The sequence below is a fragment of the Ischnura elegans genome, chromosome 12 (assembly GCF_921293095.1).
Source record: "Ischnura elegans chromosome 12, ioIscEleg1.1, whole genome shotgun sequence".
Classification (NCBI taxonomy): domain Eukaryota; kingdom Metazoa; phylum Arthropoda; class Insecta; order Odonata; family Coenagrionidae; genus Ischnura; species Ischnura elegans.
The window spans coordinates 74967701-74981160 of record NC_060257.1 but is presented as its reverse complement, the minus strand read 5'-3'; the positions used below and the strand labels follow the sequence as shown (position 1 = coordinate 74981160).

Below are 13460 nucleotides of genomic sequence, written 5' to 3'. Positions count from 1 at the left end.
GTTATAAAGTGGCATAACGTGTTTCCCATTGAAATTTTGCAATCTCCAAATTTGCTGTTACTCGTATTCCATGAAATTGAGCGACCCATAAAGGTTTACTTATCACGATTCCCTTTAGGTAATCCGTTTTGAAATAGACTACATCGGTGGCGTAACTAGGAATATGCCTTGGGGAGGATGGAATGGCCTGGGGTTGCGACCCTTTCCTCTCCAATACATTTTACACCATTTTGTCACAAAAAATTGAAATTTAAGCAGATGCAGTTATTATGGGTCAAAACTAGTCAATAGTTTTAAAATTTTGTTTATTTCTCTGAGGCTTTGGGGGAGATGTATCCCATCACTCCATCCCTACATTACGCCACTAAACTGCATAATTAAAAACTATACGTCTATCCAGTAGAAAAATATTAAGCCAACAATCCAGTAGAAAAATTTTAAGAATAAGCCGAACCACTCGTGACCATAGTGACCACTCGTGCGAATACAATCGTACACATATATCAGCAGGGGAAAAAGCGAACAGAAAGACCGCATCCCAATCCTCTAGCCCGTTCCAAATCTGGCTGCGCGCCAGGGAGGGGCAGGAAATATCTTATCGTGTGTTTATACCACCAGGGAACTCACCGGCTGCTCTAGAGTGCAGCCAGAAGCCACTTAAAAACATAAAAAGTTGACGAACTTTCACATCTCCAAATAAGTCTCTCATTTCGTCGCCACGGAAGCATATATTAATTGGGATAACAAGTGACAATGTATAAAATCCGAAGATTCAATTGTGATGGAGTGGAATTTTTTTCACACTGTAAAACTTCCACTTACATCTTACTTCCACTTACAATTTTCCACTATTTCAAAATTTATTACGACCTAGAACGCTGAATTTTAAGCATTTACGAAATTCTGCCGAAGCTCCATAAGGTCGTGTCATACATCGTTGTGCTCATTGTTCATTCGACTACAACAATGAATCATTAAAAATTGTTTAAACTTAAACTTTCAGCTTCTACGGTGGAAAGAGTGAAGAATAACACGCGGAATATAATTAAAATGGTGAAACGGTCGTCCTCATCTTGTCACGGGCAAAATATTTGATTGGAGCATTTCATTGTATTTTTTATAGAGAGAATTAAATCCTCGCATAATAAAGAGCTTTTTAAAATTAAAGTTTACCCATTCCTTGGTTTTTAAAATGGTAAGGTTGATTTCAATTTCCGAGGTATATAAGAGTGCAAAAATATCGAAGTTACGTATGCTATATGCAAAAAATATTTATAAAGTTTTCACGTAGGGAAATATTTATTTTATTCCTCTTGCTTAAAATATACCACAAAAACGAAAATAGCCCCGCGGAAATACACGCCATCAAAATGGCGATTTTCGTATTTTTGGGTTATTTGGAATAGGACTAATACCAACATTTCCTTACACGAAAAGATTGGAAATATTTTTTTCATAAAGCATATGTAATTTTTTATCATGGAAATTTTCTGGAAAAATTAAAATGACGGTAATTTTTAACGTGGCTCTCCAATGAAAGATATTTATTTCACTAGCTTAACGAACAATGTTTTAAAAAATTGATGAAATCTAAAAGCAAGATCCCAGACGTATTCTCGCTGAGAGGCATCATATACTCCCAAGGCACAGCGGGAAGTAGGAAATCTCCACCCTAAACAGCGATCTAAATCTGTATCTGATGTTACCTCCCATCCCCCCAAAAACTGCGCCACTAAGTTCATACACCTAAGATCTGATCCCCCAAATTTTATCAGCAATTTTTAAATTTTCATTTGTTTAACAGTTTTTGCTTCCTATTAAAGGGAGGACACATATATGCAAATGCATGGCCCAAACGTGTGAAAAGTAAGAGTTATATTTATCGTAGAACATATCACTCTCTACAGTAAAAAAATCACTCTCCCCCGGGGGCTATTCCATACTCCCCGGACCCATATCATTACCCCCTCCCCCAAATGTGATGCTGAATCTACCCCTGATCTGAATTGTAGTCTAACCTCACCTACTCAAAACCATGTCCTGGTTGAATCAGTGATTGTGTGCACAACATTTTACAATGACTACAGCGTTTATTACCAAAAAAACTAACATATAAATATGCTGACACCCTAACATTCCACTAAGTTCCGATTTTGGACGCATTTTTTGGCAAAAATATGGACGAAATCATCAATTTCGATACTTGTCGATACCATCGAAACTTCAAAAAGTTCGAGAGTATCGATAATCATTACTATCGATTCTCGAAACATCGATTATATCAATATCGAAAAGCTTATATGAAATTTGTGAGTGAGCTACGACCTAGCATTCGCTGGCATTTCACAGTGCTGCGTGATGAATGAAACGCAGCGTGTCCCTGAAATATCTAGATGAATAAAATATGCAGAAGTAGCGAGAAATTTCAACCAAAAATGTTTACTTTCCTTCGTCTAACATTTTCTAAGAGCAGCTTGCCACCCTATCTGTTCAAGTCTTAGATTTTTAACCCCATCTACGTTTATTCAGACTTGTCCTTTCACACAGAGCTGTTCTAGTAAATCCACGTGCCGACGACAACGGGAACGGTAAACACGGTTGCTACGTCGTGAAAGAATTCCCATCAAAACTTTCTCCGGAACAGTGAAAACATAAACAACGCGTGGGTTCATATAGTCGACCCAAAATTAGCTGCCGATGGTTTTCGAGAGATAGGCAAGCTCCCTTCTAGGTTACTCAAGCCCACCCGATGAAAACGCGGTCCTAGATTCGGACACGCCTTCGCTAGGATGAATTCTCCAAGCGTTCTTTCTCACCAAGCCTTCGGCTGGATTTCATTCCACTGCGCGATTCGTCAAAAAATGCTACGTGAGTACAAAATCGTTATACAAATGCTAAAATTAGTTTGGCAGCCACTAGTGATAAAGGGGTAGTCAGGGGGGGTTCGGACCCCCCCCCCTCCGAAAAATAAAAACACAATTATTTTTCTCCATAAAAGATAACAGCATATTGAAAAATCATGAATTTAGAAAATATTTTTTTAAGAAATGAAGTTTTTTCGATTATGAAAAGCGTTAAAATTAGTTTAAAACCCCTATACTTAGTACCCTGTTTTTCAAAAAATTTTCCCCCTCATTTTGGACCCCCCCTCCCGAACGAAATTCTTGGCTATGCCACTGACTGGAGATTCAGAGGCTGCGCGCTAGGCTTAAGATTGCGTGAGCAATTGAGAATACATATATCTTTCTGAGCGACATGGAGAACATCATATAATAACCCAACTATATTTCTAGATCCAATAGAAACGATAAATTAAGGGAGTTATTTTGGCTAACGGATAGGTGTGGGAATTATTTTGTCGCCCGAACAATAAAGGACTTTAATAAATGCTAGGCGTAACTTTGTTAGAGCATTCCCATTTTATTTGCAAACACCTGGTGTCCTTATACCCCCTACCACACGTATTTTTAAGCGGCTTTGGGGTAGTATGTAGATGTAGATAAACAGTAAAACTCTTGACTGATTATAATAGCAGTGTGACCAAGAAAGAAGAGTCCAACCAACACTTATTATTGACAATACAAAACCACCTAAAAAGCTTTTCCAATGACAAAATGTCAACTTTGATTGTAAGCATGAAAAGCAACGAGATATCGTACAGTTTTTCAACGCATTTACTTCGTGAAAATCCTAGTTTTCCTCCTCATTTTCGCTTAAAGTGTACGTTTTATAAAATTGAATTGACAAATTAATCGTATAGCGCCCAGATTGTCATTATCACTCACTCTACATCCACTCTGCCAGCAAGTAAGGGGAACGAGGGAAGATCCACGGGACTAAGAAGTGTCGCGCGAATCGTGAAACGCGCGGCGCGGTTGGTGGTAGGGAGGCGGACACCTTTGAGGCATGAAGGAATCGAGATACGACAAAACGATTTAACTGTTTGACCATAATATTCTAAAATATCATGTTTGCCGAAGAAAAGGTTTTTTTCCGGGTCGAAAAACTCAGCATTCAAAATAACTGCATCAAGGCCCTAAAGTCGCCTTTACGCTATCCGACGACGCATGAACCTGACATTTTTTATAATTTTTTCTCACAATTTCGCATATGTTGAGATCAGGAATTCTTAAATCAGATTCATTTTTTTTTAAATAAGCGCCAACCTTTTGCCACACGACTATGGAGGCGACTTGCGGTCCAGCATGTAGATGAAACATATTGCACTGAACTATAACAAAAGAAACGACACCATCTTCAGCCGTGTGGCCGATCTTAGATATTCTTTCGAGATAAGACAAGCTGGAGGAAAAGGGGACAGAGTTTCAGCGATAGCAACAAAGAATCCTACTTCCGACTCTAGCTGCTTGAGGGCAAAAGAGTCATTCCATTTGAAATCAACACAGCTTCCAACCTGACCCTCTTCGATTTTCATGAAATTTGGTGTGTTCATTACACATAACAAGAGAATGAAAAATACCAAATTACAGATTTTTATCACAAGTATCATGAGAGTAATGGCCACTTGAAGTTATAAAAATGTGCGGAAAATTTGGCCAACACCCATGACAGAAATGGCTGTAACTTCCGTTCTAATAATGATAGAACAATGAATTAGGTAATTTTGGAAAGGTCTTGAAACAAGCTTTCCAACGATATGCAATTTTGTCATATTAGAGGAATTTTCATAGTTAAGGTCAGTGACCTTGACCTTTGACCTTGAATATCTCAAAACATGTCACCTTCGAAATTAATGAAAAAAATATATTTGATTTATCATGATATTCTTTACAAGTTAGTAAAAATTCAAGTTGGGATGACCATGGGATCAGGAGATATAAATTAATGAGTACAGCAATGCGTTGCATTATTTCACCACAGGAGGAACCCCATAGCAGGAGGGGTTCAGATACGGAAGGGACCCAAGGCCGAAAAAAAAGCGAAACAACGTAGGCGTGAAAAACCCCAATCCTAAGCTTCAAACGTCGTAAATATGATACTAGATGCTGGCAGGTCTTCGAGGTTCCGAGGGCCATTGAGTGACAAGGCCTGGAAGGTCCATGACTTCACTATATATTGCCACGGTGAAAGAGGAAGGAAACGATGAGGCAGAAAAGCAGATGATAATGAACCACAGAGGAAAGCATTCAGTGACCCCACTCAGAACACACAATCGCTAAGAAAGCACATAAATCGGAGCGTGAGTGGAGGAATATCTTCCATGAACATCCACCAGGCACCGCTCCTAAAGGAAGCATCCTGGCATCAGCAGGAAAAATATTCGAAAAAAATACGAGCACTCAAACAAAGGCAATTAAGAGGCGCAGAAAGAAAGCAGGCAGATATTTCTCACAGATATACTCATTAAAGTACATATATGGAAGCTAAAGAGATAGGAATTGTTGATGAAACCTTCGGACGCCTATGTGTGTCACGCACGCTTGAGGCGCATTCAGAAGATGCAGTCAGTGCATCGTATATGCTGAGAGAAGGACCACGGGCATTTAAAGTCACGCTTGAGGGGTTAAGCATTGTTACGTGCGCCAGGAGCAGGAATAGGTCACATGTAAACCTCATTTGGTTCTGTTATCCACCTGTGAAAATATAGTATACTGTGCATAAGTGAAGTGTTTGGCATAAGTTATTGTATGACAGTGTGGGTGGTGCATATACACCAATATTTACTGAAAAGGTTTTGTGTATTGACAAAGTTACCTTGAAGATGGAGTTTGAGCAGATCATCTATTGCTGTAATCCATTCGGGGAAAATGGACACGATAGATACAAGAAAAATCTAGGTAAAGTGCAAATGTGGATGGTTGACATGATTGGTGGCATAACCAGTGACCACAAAATATGTGATAAATGTAGAAAAAAGTTATCTCAGGGACAACGGCCTGTGACTCACCCAGCTACATCAAAACAAGTGGATTCCACAAAACGGCATAGCTCCTCAGAAGAGTCGGACACATTCGTAGCCCCAGAAATTGCCTTAGATTCATTAAATGATAGTTTGGTATCTCTTGGTGAGTCCCCAGTGAAAAAGAAGAGACTGAGTGAGAAAACTTATGCACAGAGGAAGTTTGAGAAAGTGTCTGAGGTTTTCAAAAGTAAATATGTATCTAGTGTAGAAAAAAATACAGAGCATGAAAACAATTTAGAATCTCAAATAATATTGCAATTGAAAGATAAATTCAGAACAAGCACCACAACCAGTGAAAAGATACAAATTCTGACACTACTTCCAAAAGGTTGGAGCATTCGAATGATTGAAAATGAATTTGGAGCCTCAAACTATTTAGTAAGAAAAGCAAAGCAATTAGTCAAAGAATTCGGTATTTTAGCAACTCCCAATCCACGACCTAAACGTTCCTTAAGCGAACAAATAGTGAACAGTGTCATAGAATTCTACAATAGAGACGATATAAGCCGCTGTTTGCCTGGAAAGAAGGATTTTGTTTCCGTCAAAGAAAATGGTTCCAGGATTCACAAACAAAAACGACTGGTGCTAGCAAACCTGCACGAACTGTATAAGGCATTTAAGGATGAACACCCAGGACTGAAAGTAGGGCTATCAAAATTCTGCCAGTTGCGACCCAGGAACTGCGTTTTGGCCGGTGCAGCTGGTACCCATAGTGTTTGTGTTTGTAGTATTCACCAAAATGTGAAGCTCATGTTGGAAGGTTGCAGACTAAAAGAGTTGACACGTGATGCAGACTGTCAACTTAGCACATACAAACAGTGTCTTGCTTGGATTATTTGTAATCCTGCACATCCAAAATGTTATAATTCCACTTGTGAAAACTGCCCAGGTATGCATTCCATCATGACACACCTACAAGAATTATTTGATGAAAATGGAATAGATGAAATAACATACAAACAGTGGATATCTACAGATAGAACAACTCTCCAGACATGTGTATCATCCGTGGAAGACTTTTTGGAAAACCTTGGAGACAAATTAAAAAAGCTTTTGTTGCATTCCTTCATAGCCACACAACAATCTCAATTTCTACAGCATCTGAAAGAGAGACTTAGTGACAATGAATATATTGTAATATGTGATTTTGCCGAAAATTATGCATTTGTCTTGCAAGATGAGGTTCAGGGATTTCATTGGAACAATGCTCAGGCCACAATTCATCCATTTGTTATTTATTACAGACATCCAGAAAACCATATGATAGATCACATTTCATTTGTTATAATTTCAGAATGCCGTAAACATGACACAGTGAGTGTTCATCTTTTTCAGCGTCACCTGATCAACTTCATGAAATCCCACTTCCTCAGAACACCCAAACACGTGTACTACTTCTCAGATGGTGCTGCAGCCCAATATAAGAATCACAAAAATTTTACAAACATAACTTTTCATCATGCTGATTTCAGTGTCTCTTCAGAGTGGCATTTCTTTGCCACATCACATGGCAAAGGACCATGTGATGGTGTGGCTGGTACTGTCAAGAGACTTGCTGCTCGTGCCAGTCTGCAGTGCATCTACAACTCGCAGATAATGACACCCAGACAGTTGTTTGAATGGTGCTCCAAGAACATTGAAGTGTGTCATTTTTGTTATACAACCAACAGCGAGTATGATGAAGAATTATCTCTCCTTCAAGAGCGGTTTGCACAAAGTCACACAATCGCAGGTACCCACAAAATACATTGCGTTATTCCCATTGGCCATTACAATATTCAAACGAAAATTTTCTCCGATTCTCTCGACATCAGAAATGAATCCCTAACTAGGACCCAACGAGACTTGTTCCTTGATGACATCACAGGTTTTGTTGCATGTATGCATGAAGGTCACTGGTGGCTTGGATGTGTTTTAAATGTTAATGAAGATACCAATGAGGTTTCAATTAGCCTTCTACATCCTCATGGGCCTTCACCTTCATATGTATACCCTGAGAAACCTGACATCTTAACTGTGGACAAGAAGGACATTGTTGCGAAGGTTGATGTGAGAACAGCAACCGGTCAAACTTATTTGATTTCACCAAAAGATGCACAAAGAGTATTATATGCTGCTTCCCGTTACTGAAGAATAAGAAGTCAGGTGATTTATTTTTCATATTTTTATCTGTAATTCTGAATGCCTGCAAAACATATTTTATGCTGGGAGGCCAAAACCATGATTTGCATCATTGAAAGTCTTATATCAGTGCATGTGACCTCCCATATTACAAATTCTTGCTATTGGCCCGTTGATTCACTTACTGACTGTGCTGTGGTAAATTACCATTTTTTTCTAACCAAAACATTTTTCAGTGCTTCTATTCCCATTGTAAGTATCTGAATACGTTTAATTGGGAAATAATGCAACGCATTGCTGTACTCATTAATTTATATCTCCTGATCCCATGGTCATCCCAACTTGAATTTTTACTAACTTGTAAAGAATATCATGATAAATCAAATATATTTTTTTCATTAATTTCGAAGGTGACATGTTTTGAGATATTCAAGGTCAAAGGTCAAGGTCACTGACCTTAACTATGAGAATTCCACTAATATGACAAAATTGCATATCGTTGGAAAGCTTGTTTTAAGACCTTTCCAAAATCACCTAGTTCACTGTTCTATCATTATTAGAACGGAAGTTACAGCCATTTCTGTCATGGGTGTTGGCCAAATTTTCCGCACATTTTTATAACTTCAAGTGGCCATTACTCTCATGATACTTGTGATAAAAATCTGTAATTTGGTATTTTTCATTCTCTTGTTATGTGTAATGAACACACCAAATTTCATGAAAATCGAAGAGGGTCAGGTTGGAAATTGTACTTTTCTGTGTTGATTTGAAATGGAATGACCCAAAAGTGGCACAAGTCTTGGAGATAAGCTCCAAACCAGTCGATTATTCTTGCCTGGACTAAAACCCGCTTGATCCTTTGAATCCTGTGTTCTACAGGAGGACTCAGCGGCAACCAAATAATGCGGGTTTCTGGCGTAAAATATTTAATACCCAATTTACAATGGCACAACATCACGGTGATATTACCAACCAATTTTAAGTAATATAAAGTGCAATTTCTCGTCAACGGGCTTCCTTAGAGGAACTTCACTGTGAAAAGAAAAGATAAAAAACAATTATTATTCCACCCTGAAAATTATGTTGCAACATTGAAACCCGCGGGTCCAATGAAAACATATTTTGGGAATACTTGCACCGCGTATTTTCAGTATGGATTTACATAACATTCCATCACGCTACAATATTCTGCTTATATGATACCTATGCATAACAAATATGAGAATATTCTGGGACATGTTTAATCAGTGAAGTGTCACTTTATTGACCAAAGCGTTATTTTCAACTGTTAAACGAATTAGGCCCGTGGTCCCAAGAGACTCGTAGGCTGCGCGCTAGACTTTAACTGCTTGAGAAATGGAGACTAAATATATTTCAGAGCGACACTGAGAACCCCACTATATTTCCAGGTCCGACAGAAACGATAAACTAAGAGAGATATTTTGCCGAATGGAAAGGCATGGTTCGTTTTTCCCCGAACAATAAATTACTTTAATAAATGCTAGGCGCAATTTAGTTTGAGTATTTCCTTTTTATTAATTGACGGCTGGTGTCCTAATATCCCACGCCACACGCCTCTACAGGCGTGTTGCTAAGGGTGTTAGGACAAAGAAGGAGACAAGGGTCTCACACAGAAGCTGCCTCAAAAGCTGCTACGGGCGTACCAAAGCATTACAGAGATGTTCGACGAATTCGCATGGAAGCCGCTGGAGTCTTAGCATGCTTGAGAAATTGAAGATTGATATCTTTCAGAGCGAAACGAAGAACACCGTATTAGTAGCACTCCATATTTCCGGGTCCGACAGAACGATATGATATTCTGCCTAACGGGTAAGTATGGGAATTCTTTTTCCCCCAATAATAGAGGACATAAATAACTGCGCAAAAAATTCACATAGAAAAAATCATTCGCCTTGACCGGTACTAGAACCTGAAACCCTCAATTTCCGGTCGAGTGCTTTAGTTAAGCTACCGAGGAATCATTCTTCCCTGTGTAAATTTGAGGACTATACGGGAAAAGGTGGTATGGACTGCTGAGCATATGATGCCACAAGCAGTCCAAATCGTGCGCACAGCGCCACAGCCGGAGAGCAAAGCCCGAACTTTGACCACATAGAGGCGGTCGCACTTGACTAATTTAAAGGCCGTTTTACACGGTACACGGAATTGCGCAATCTGACGTACGTGCGAAGGCGCAATCAAAATTGCGTCGTTTAAAGCGGTGAATTGCTAGAACACATGCGAGAATACGTGGATGCGAGACGCCAAAATAGCCCCTGTTCTAATTTCGTTCATGCATTCGCGCAATTCCGCGCCATTTTAGAAATTAATGCAGCTCTAACCTGCGCAATTCCGTGCCCCGTGTAAAACGGCCTTAAGAATACTGGGACCTGCCACGGTGATATCTTTACGGAGTCACCCGCAATCCACAAATTGTGCGAAAATGACGCCAAATTGTGCTAGAATGGCGCCTCGGTTGTCTTAGTACCCTTACAGGTAAATGTATCGTCTACAAAGAGGAGCAACTTTAGAAATTTTCGTGAAAATGACATATCGATGGCTAAGTTCTAACAACACGTATCTCAAAGTCGGCCGGTTTGAGACAGGTATCTTAAAGTGCAATAACATTTAAAAAATAAAATACAACCAAAAATCAACTCTTTGTGTGCAAATGAATGCTTCTATTTCAGTTTTATGAACTAATAGTTTTTAATTTCAGGGTACAATTTAAAACAAATTAAAATTCACTAACTCTTGGTTAACTATGTGGTATTCCATTATTTCCTGGATATAAACAGTTACTTATACCACTTATTTTATAAGAGCGCGACCCGGGTTTCAATGAGTAATCATCATCATCAGGCGCTAATTATAATTTGTTTATCTTGTTGTTAATCTTGTTGTTACCTAGTTACTTGATGAATTTTAAAACCGACGCCAGAATAGGTGAAAAGGATGGGTAGAGATATTCATTTATAAGGGTACTATCTTGATTTTCAATAATTTTTAAAATTTCTAACTGTTCCCTAGAATCCAGTTCTCGGCGGTCATTGCAAAAATTTAAAATATTCATTTTAAAATCGCTTCTGTGGCAGTTACATATTAAGTGCTTAGCAAAATTACTCTTTTCATCTTTATTATGTTTGTAAGCACTTAAATGTTCTTTTTTCCTAATTTCAAAACTTCTTCCTGTCTGTCCCACGTATACACCATTGCAATCGCTGCATTTCAAAGAATATACTCCACATCTATCCAATCGGTCTATATGGTCCTTGCATTTAACGATCAGTCTCCTTAAGGTGGAATAAGGTTTAAAAGCCAAGCGGAATTTGTCCTTGGGTAAATGATGAGCCATTTTCAGAGAAAGTGCATCGAGGTACGTCACTGTGCACCACTGCTTCTTTTTATCCTCGTCCGCCGAAAACATTTGGTCGATAGCCAATCTTCTCTGTTTTTTTAAAATCAGTTTATCTATTAAATTTTGAGAATAACCGTTTGCAGAAGCAATTTGTTTAATGGTGGTGATTTCTTTCTTAAAGTCTTCTTTGGAAAGTGGTATGCTTAACAGGCGATGAATCATGGAATGAAAAGCCATAAGTTTGTGTGAGTAATGGTGTCTTGAACTTGCTGGGATGACATGATCGGTATAACAGGGTTTCCGAAAAATGGAGGAGGAATGCCGGCATTTATCGAGTTTGATTGTAAGATCCAGATAATTTAAGCAATGGTTGGAGTCTCTTTCACAGGTAAATGAAATTGTAGGATGGATGTCATTCAAAAAAACTCAAGAACATATCCAGTTGCCGATCAGTTCCATTCCAAAGCACAATAATATCGTCAACGTACCGGTACCAGTATACCACAGACTTTAGTAGGCTATGCCCTGAGCTAAAAATATTCCTTTCCAAACTATCAACAAAAACATCTGCCAGCAACGGAGAAAGTGGTGAGCCCATAGCGAGGCCACTACTTTGTTTGTAAAATTTACCATCGAACTTGAAATAATTTTGTGCCACACATATTTTGAGAAGGGTGGATAATTCGTCCTTCATTTTCTTTGCAATATTGGCTGCCCCCAGGAGATCTATTGCTAGGCCGGTTGCTTCCTCTGGTGGCACACAAGTGAAAAGGTTGACGATATCAAAAGATACTAGTCTTGAGTTCTTCGGAGGTATGATGTCTTTAATTTTGTCCACAAGATCAAGCGAATTTTTGATACCACGCTTAGACATAAATGCAGAGTGCTGCGAGATCAGTTGAGTCAAGGTATGGGCAAGTTTGTGCGCTGGAGCGCTTATACTCGACACCACTGGTCTGATTGGTGCGTCCGGTTTGTGAATTTTAATGAGCCCATAAAGCCTATGAGGAATAGGGTTTTTAGATAACAAAAAATGCTTATCTTTGGGTTGGAAAAGTTTTTTTGAGCTTCGTATGACATCTCTGATAGATTTTTGGTACTTCTGCGTAGGGTCTTTCTCCAACAGTGACAAATTTGATTTTTGAATAAATTCATAGCACTTCTTAATATAATCCTCCCGCTTCAAAATCACCAGGCAATTTCCTTTATCAGCTTTCTGAATCACCAAATCTTCAGTCACTAGCTGTCTTTGAATTGATCGAACTGTTTTCAGCACTTGCACTGCATCTCTAGAAGGTCGTGAGTCACATATAGCTGGATATCTCTTACATATCTCGTGGGCAACAACATGTTTCAGGCTTGTATCCGCTCGTTTAAGGGCAACATCGAACTCAATCGCTAACGTTTCCAGGTCACTACGGGTTATAACGGGTTAAATGCAAGGACCATATAGACCGATTGGATAGATGTGGAGTATATTCTTTGAAATGCAGCGATTGCAATGGTGTATACGTGGGACAGACAGGAAGAAGTTTTGAAATTAGGAAAAAAGAACATTTAAGTGCTTACAAACATAATAAAGATGAAAAGAGTAATTTTGCTAAGCACTTAATATGTAACTGCCACAGAAGCGATTTTAAAATGAATATTTTAAATTTTTTCTAGAGATGCAGTGCAAGTGCTGAAAACAGTTCGATCAATTCAAAGACAGCTAGTGACTGAAGATTTGGTGATTCAGAAAGCTGATAAAGGAAATTGCCTGGTGATTTTGAAGCGGGAGGATTATATTAAGAAGTGCTATGAATTTATTCAAAAATCAAATTTGTCACTGTTGGAGAAAGACCCTACGCAGAAGTACCAAAAATCTATCAGAGATGTCATACGAAGCTCAAAAAAACTTTTCCAACCCAAAGATAAGCATTTTTTGTTATCTAAAAACCCTATTCCTCATAGGCCTTTATGGGCTCATTAAAATTCACAAACCGGACGCACCAATCAGACCAGTGGTGTCGAGTATAAGCGCTCCAGCGCACAAACTTGCCCATACCTTGACTCAAC

At 38.8% G+C, this 13460-nt stretch overlaps 1 long non-coding RNA gene across 1 annotated transcript in view; it reads right to left on the bottom strand.

Annotated features, from left to right (window-relative positions):
• The window catches only part of LOC124169426, a 313573-nt gene that overhangs the window by 270450 nt on the left and 29663 nt on the right, over positions 1-13460 (bottom strand). The gene's annotated exons all lie outside the window — the stretch shown is intronic.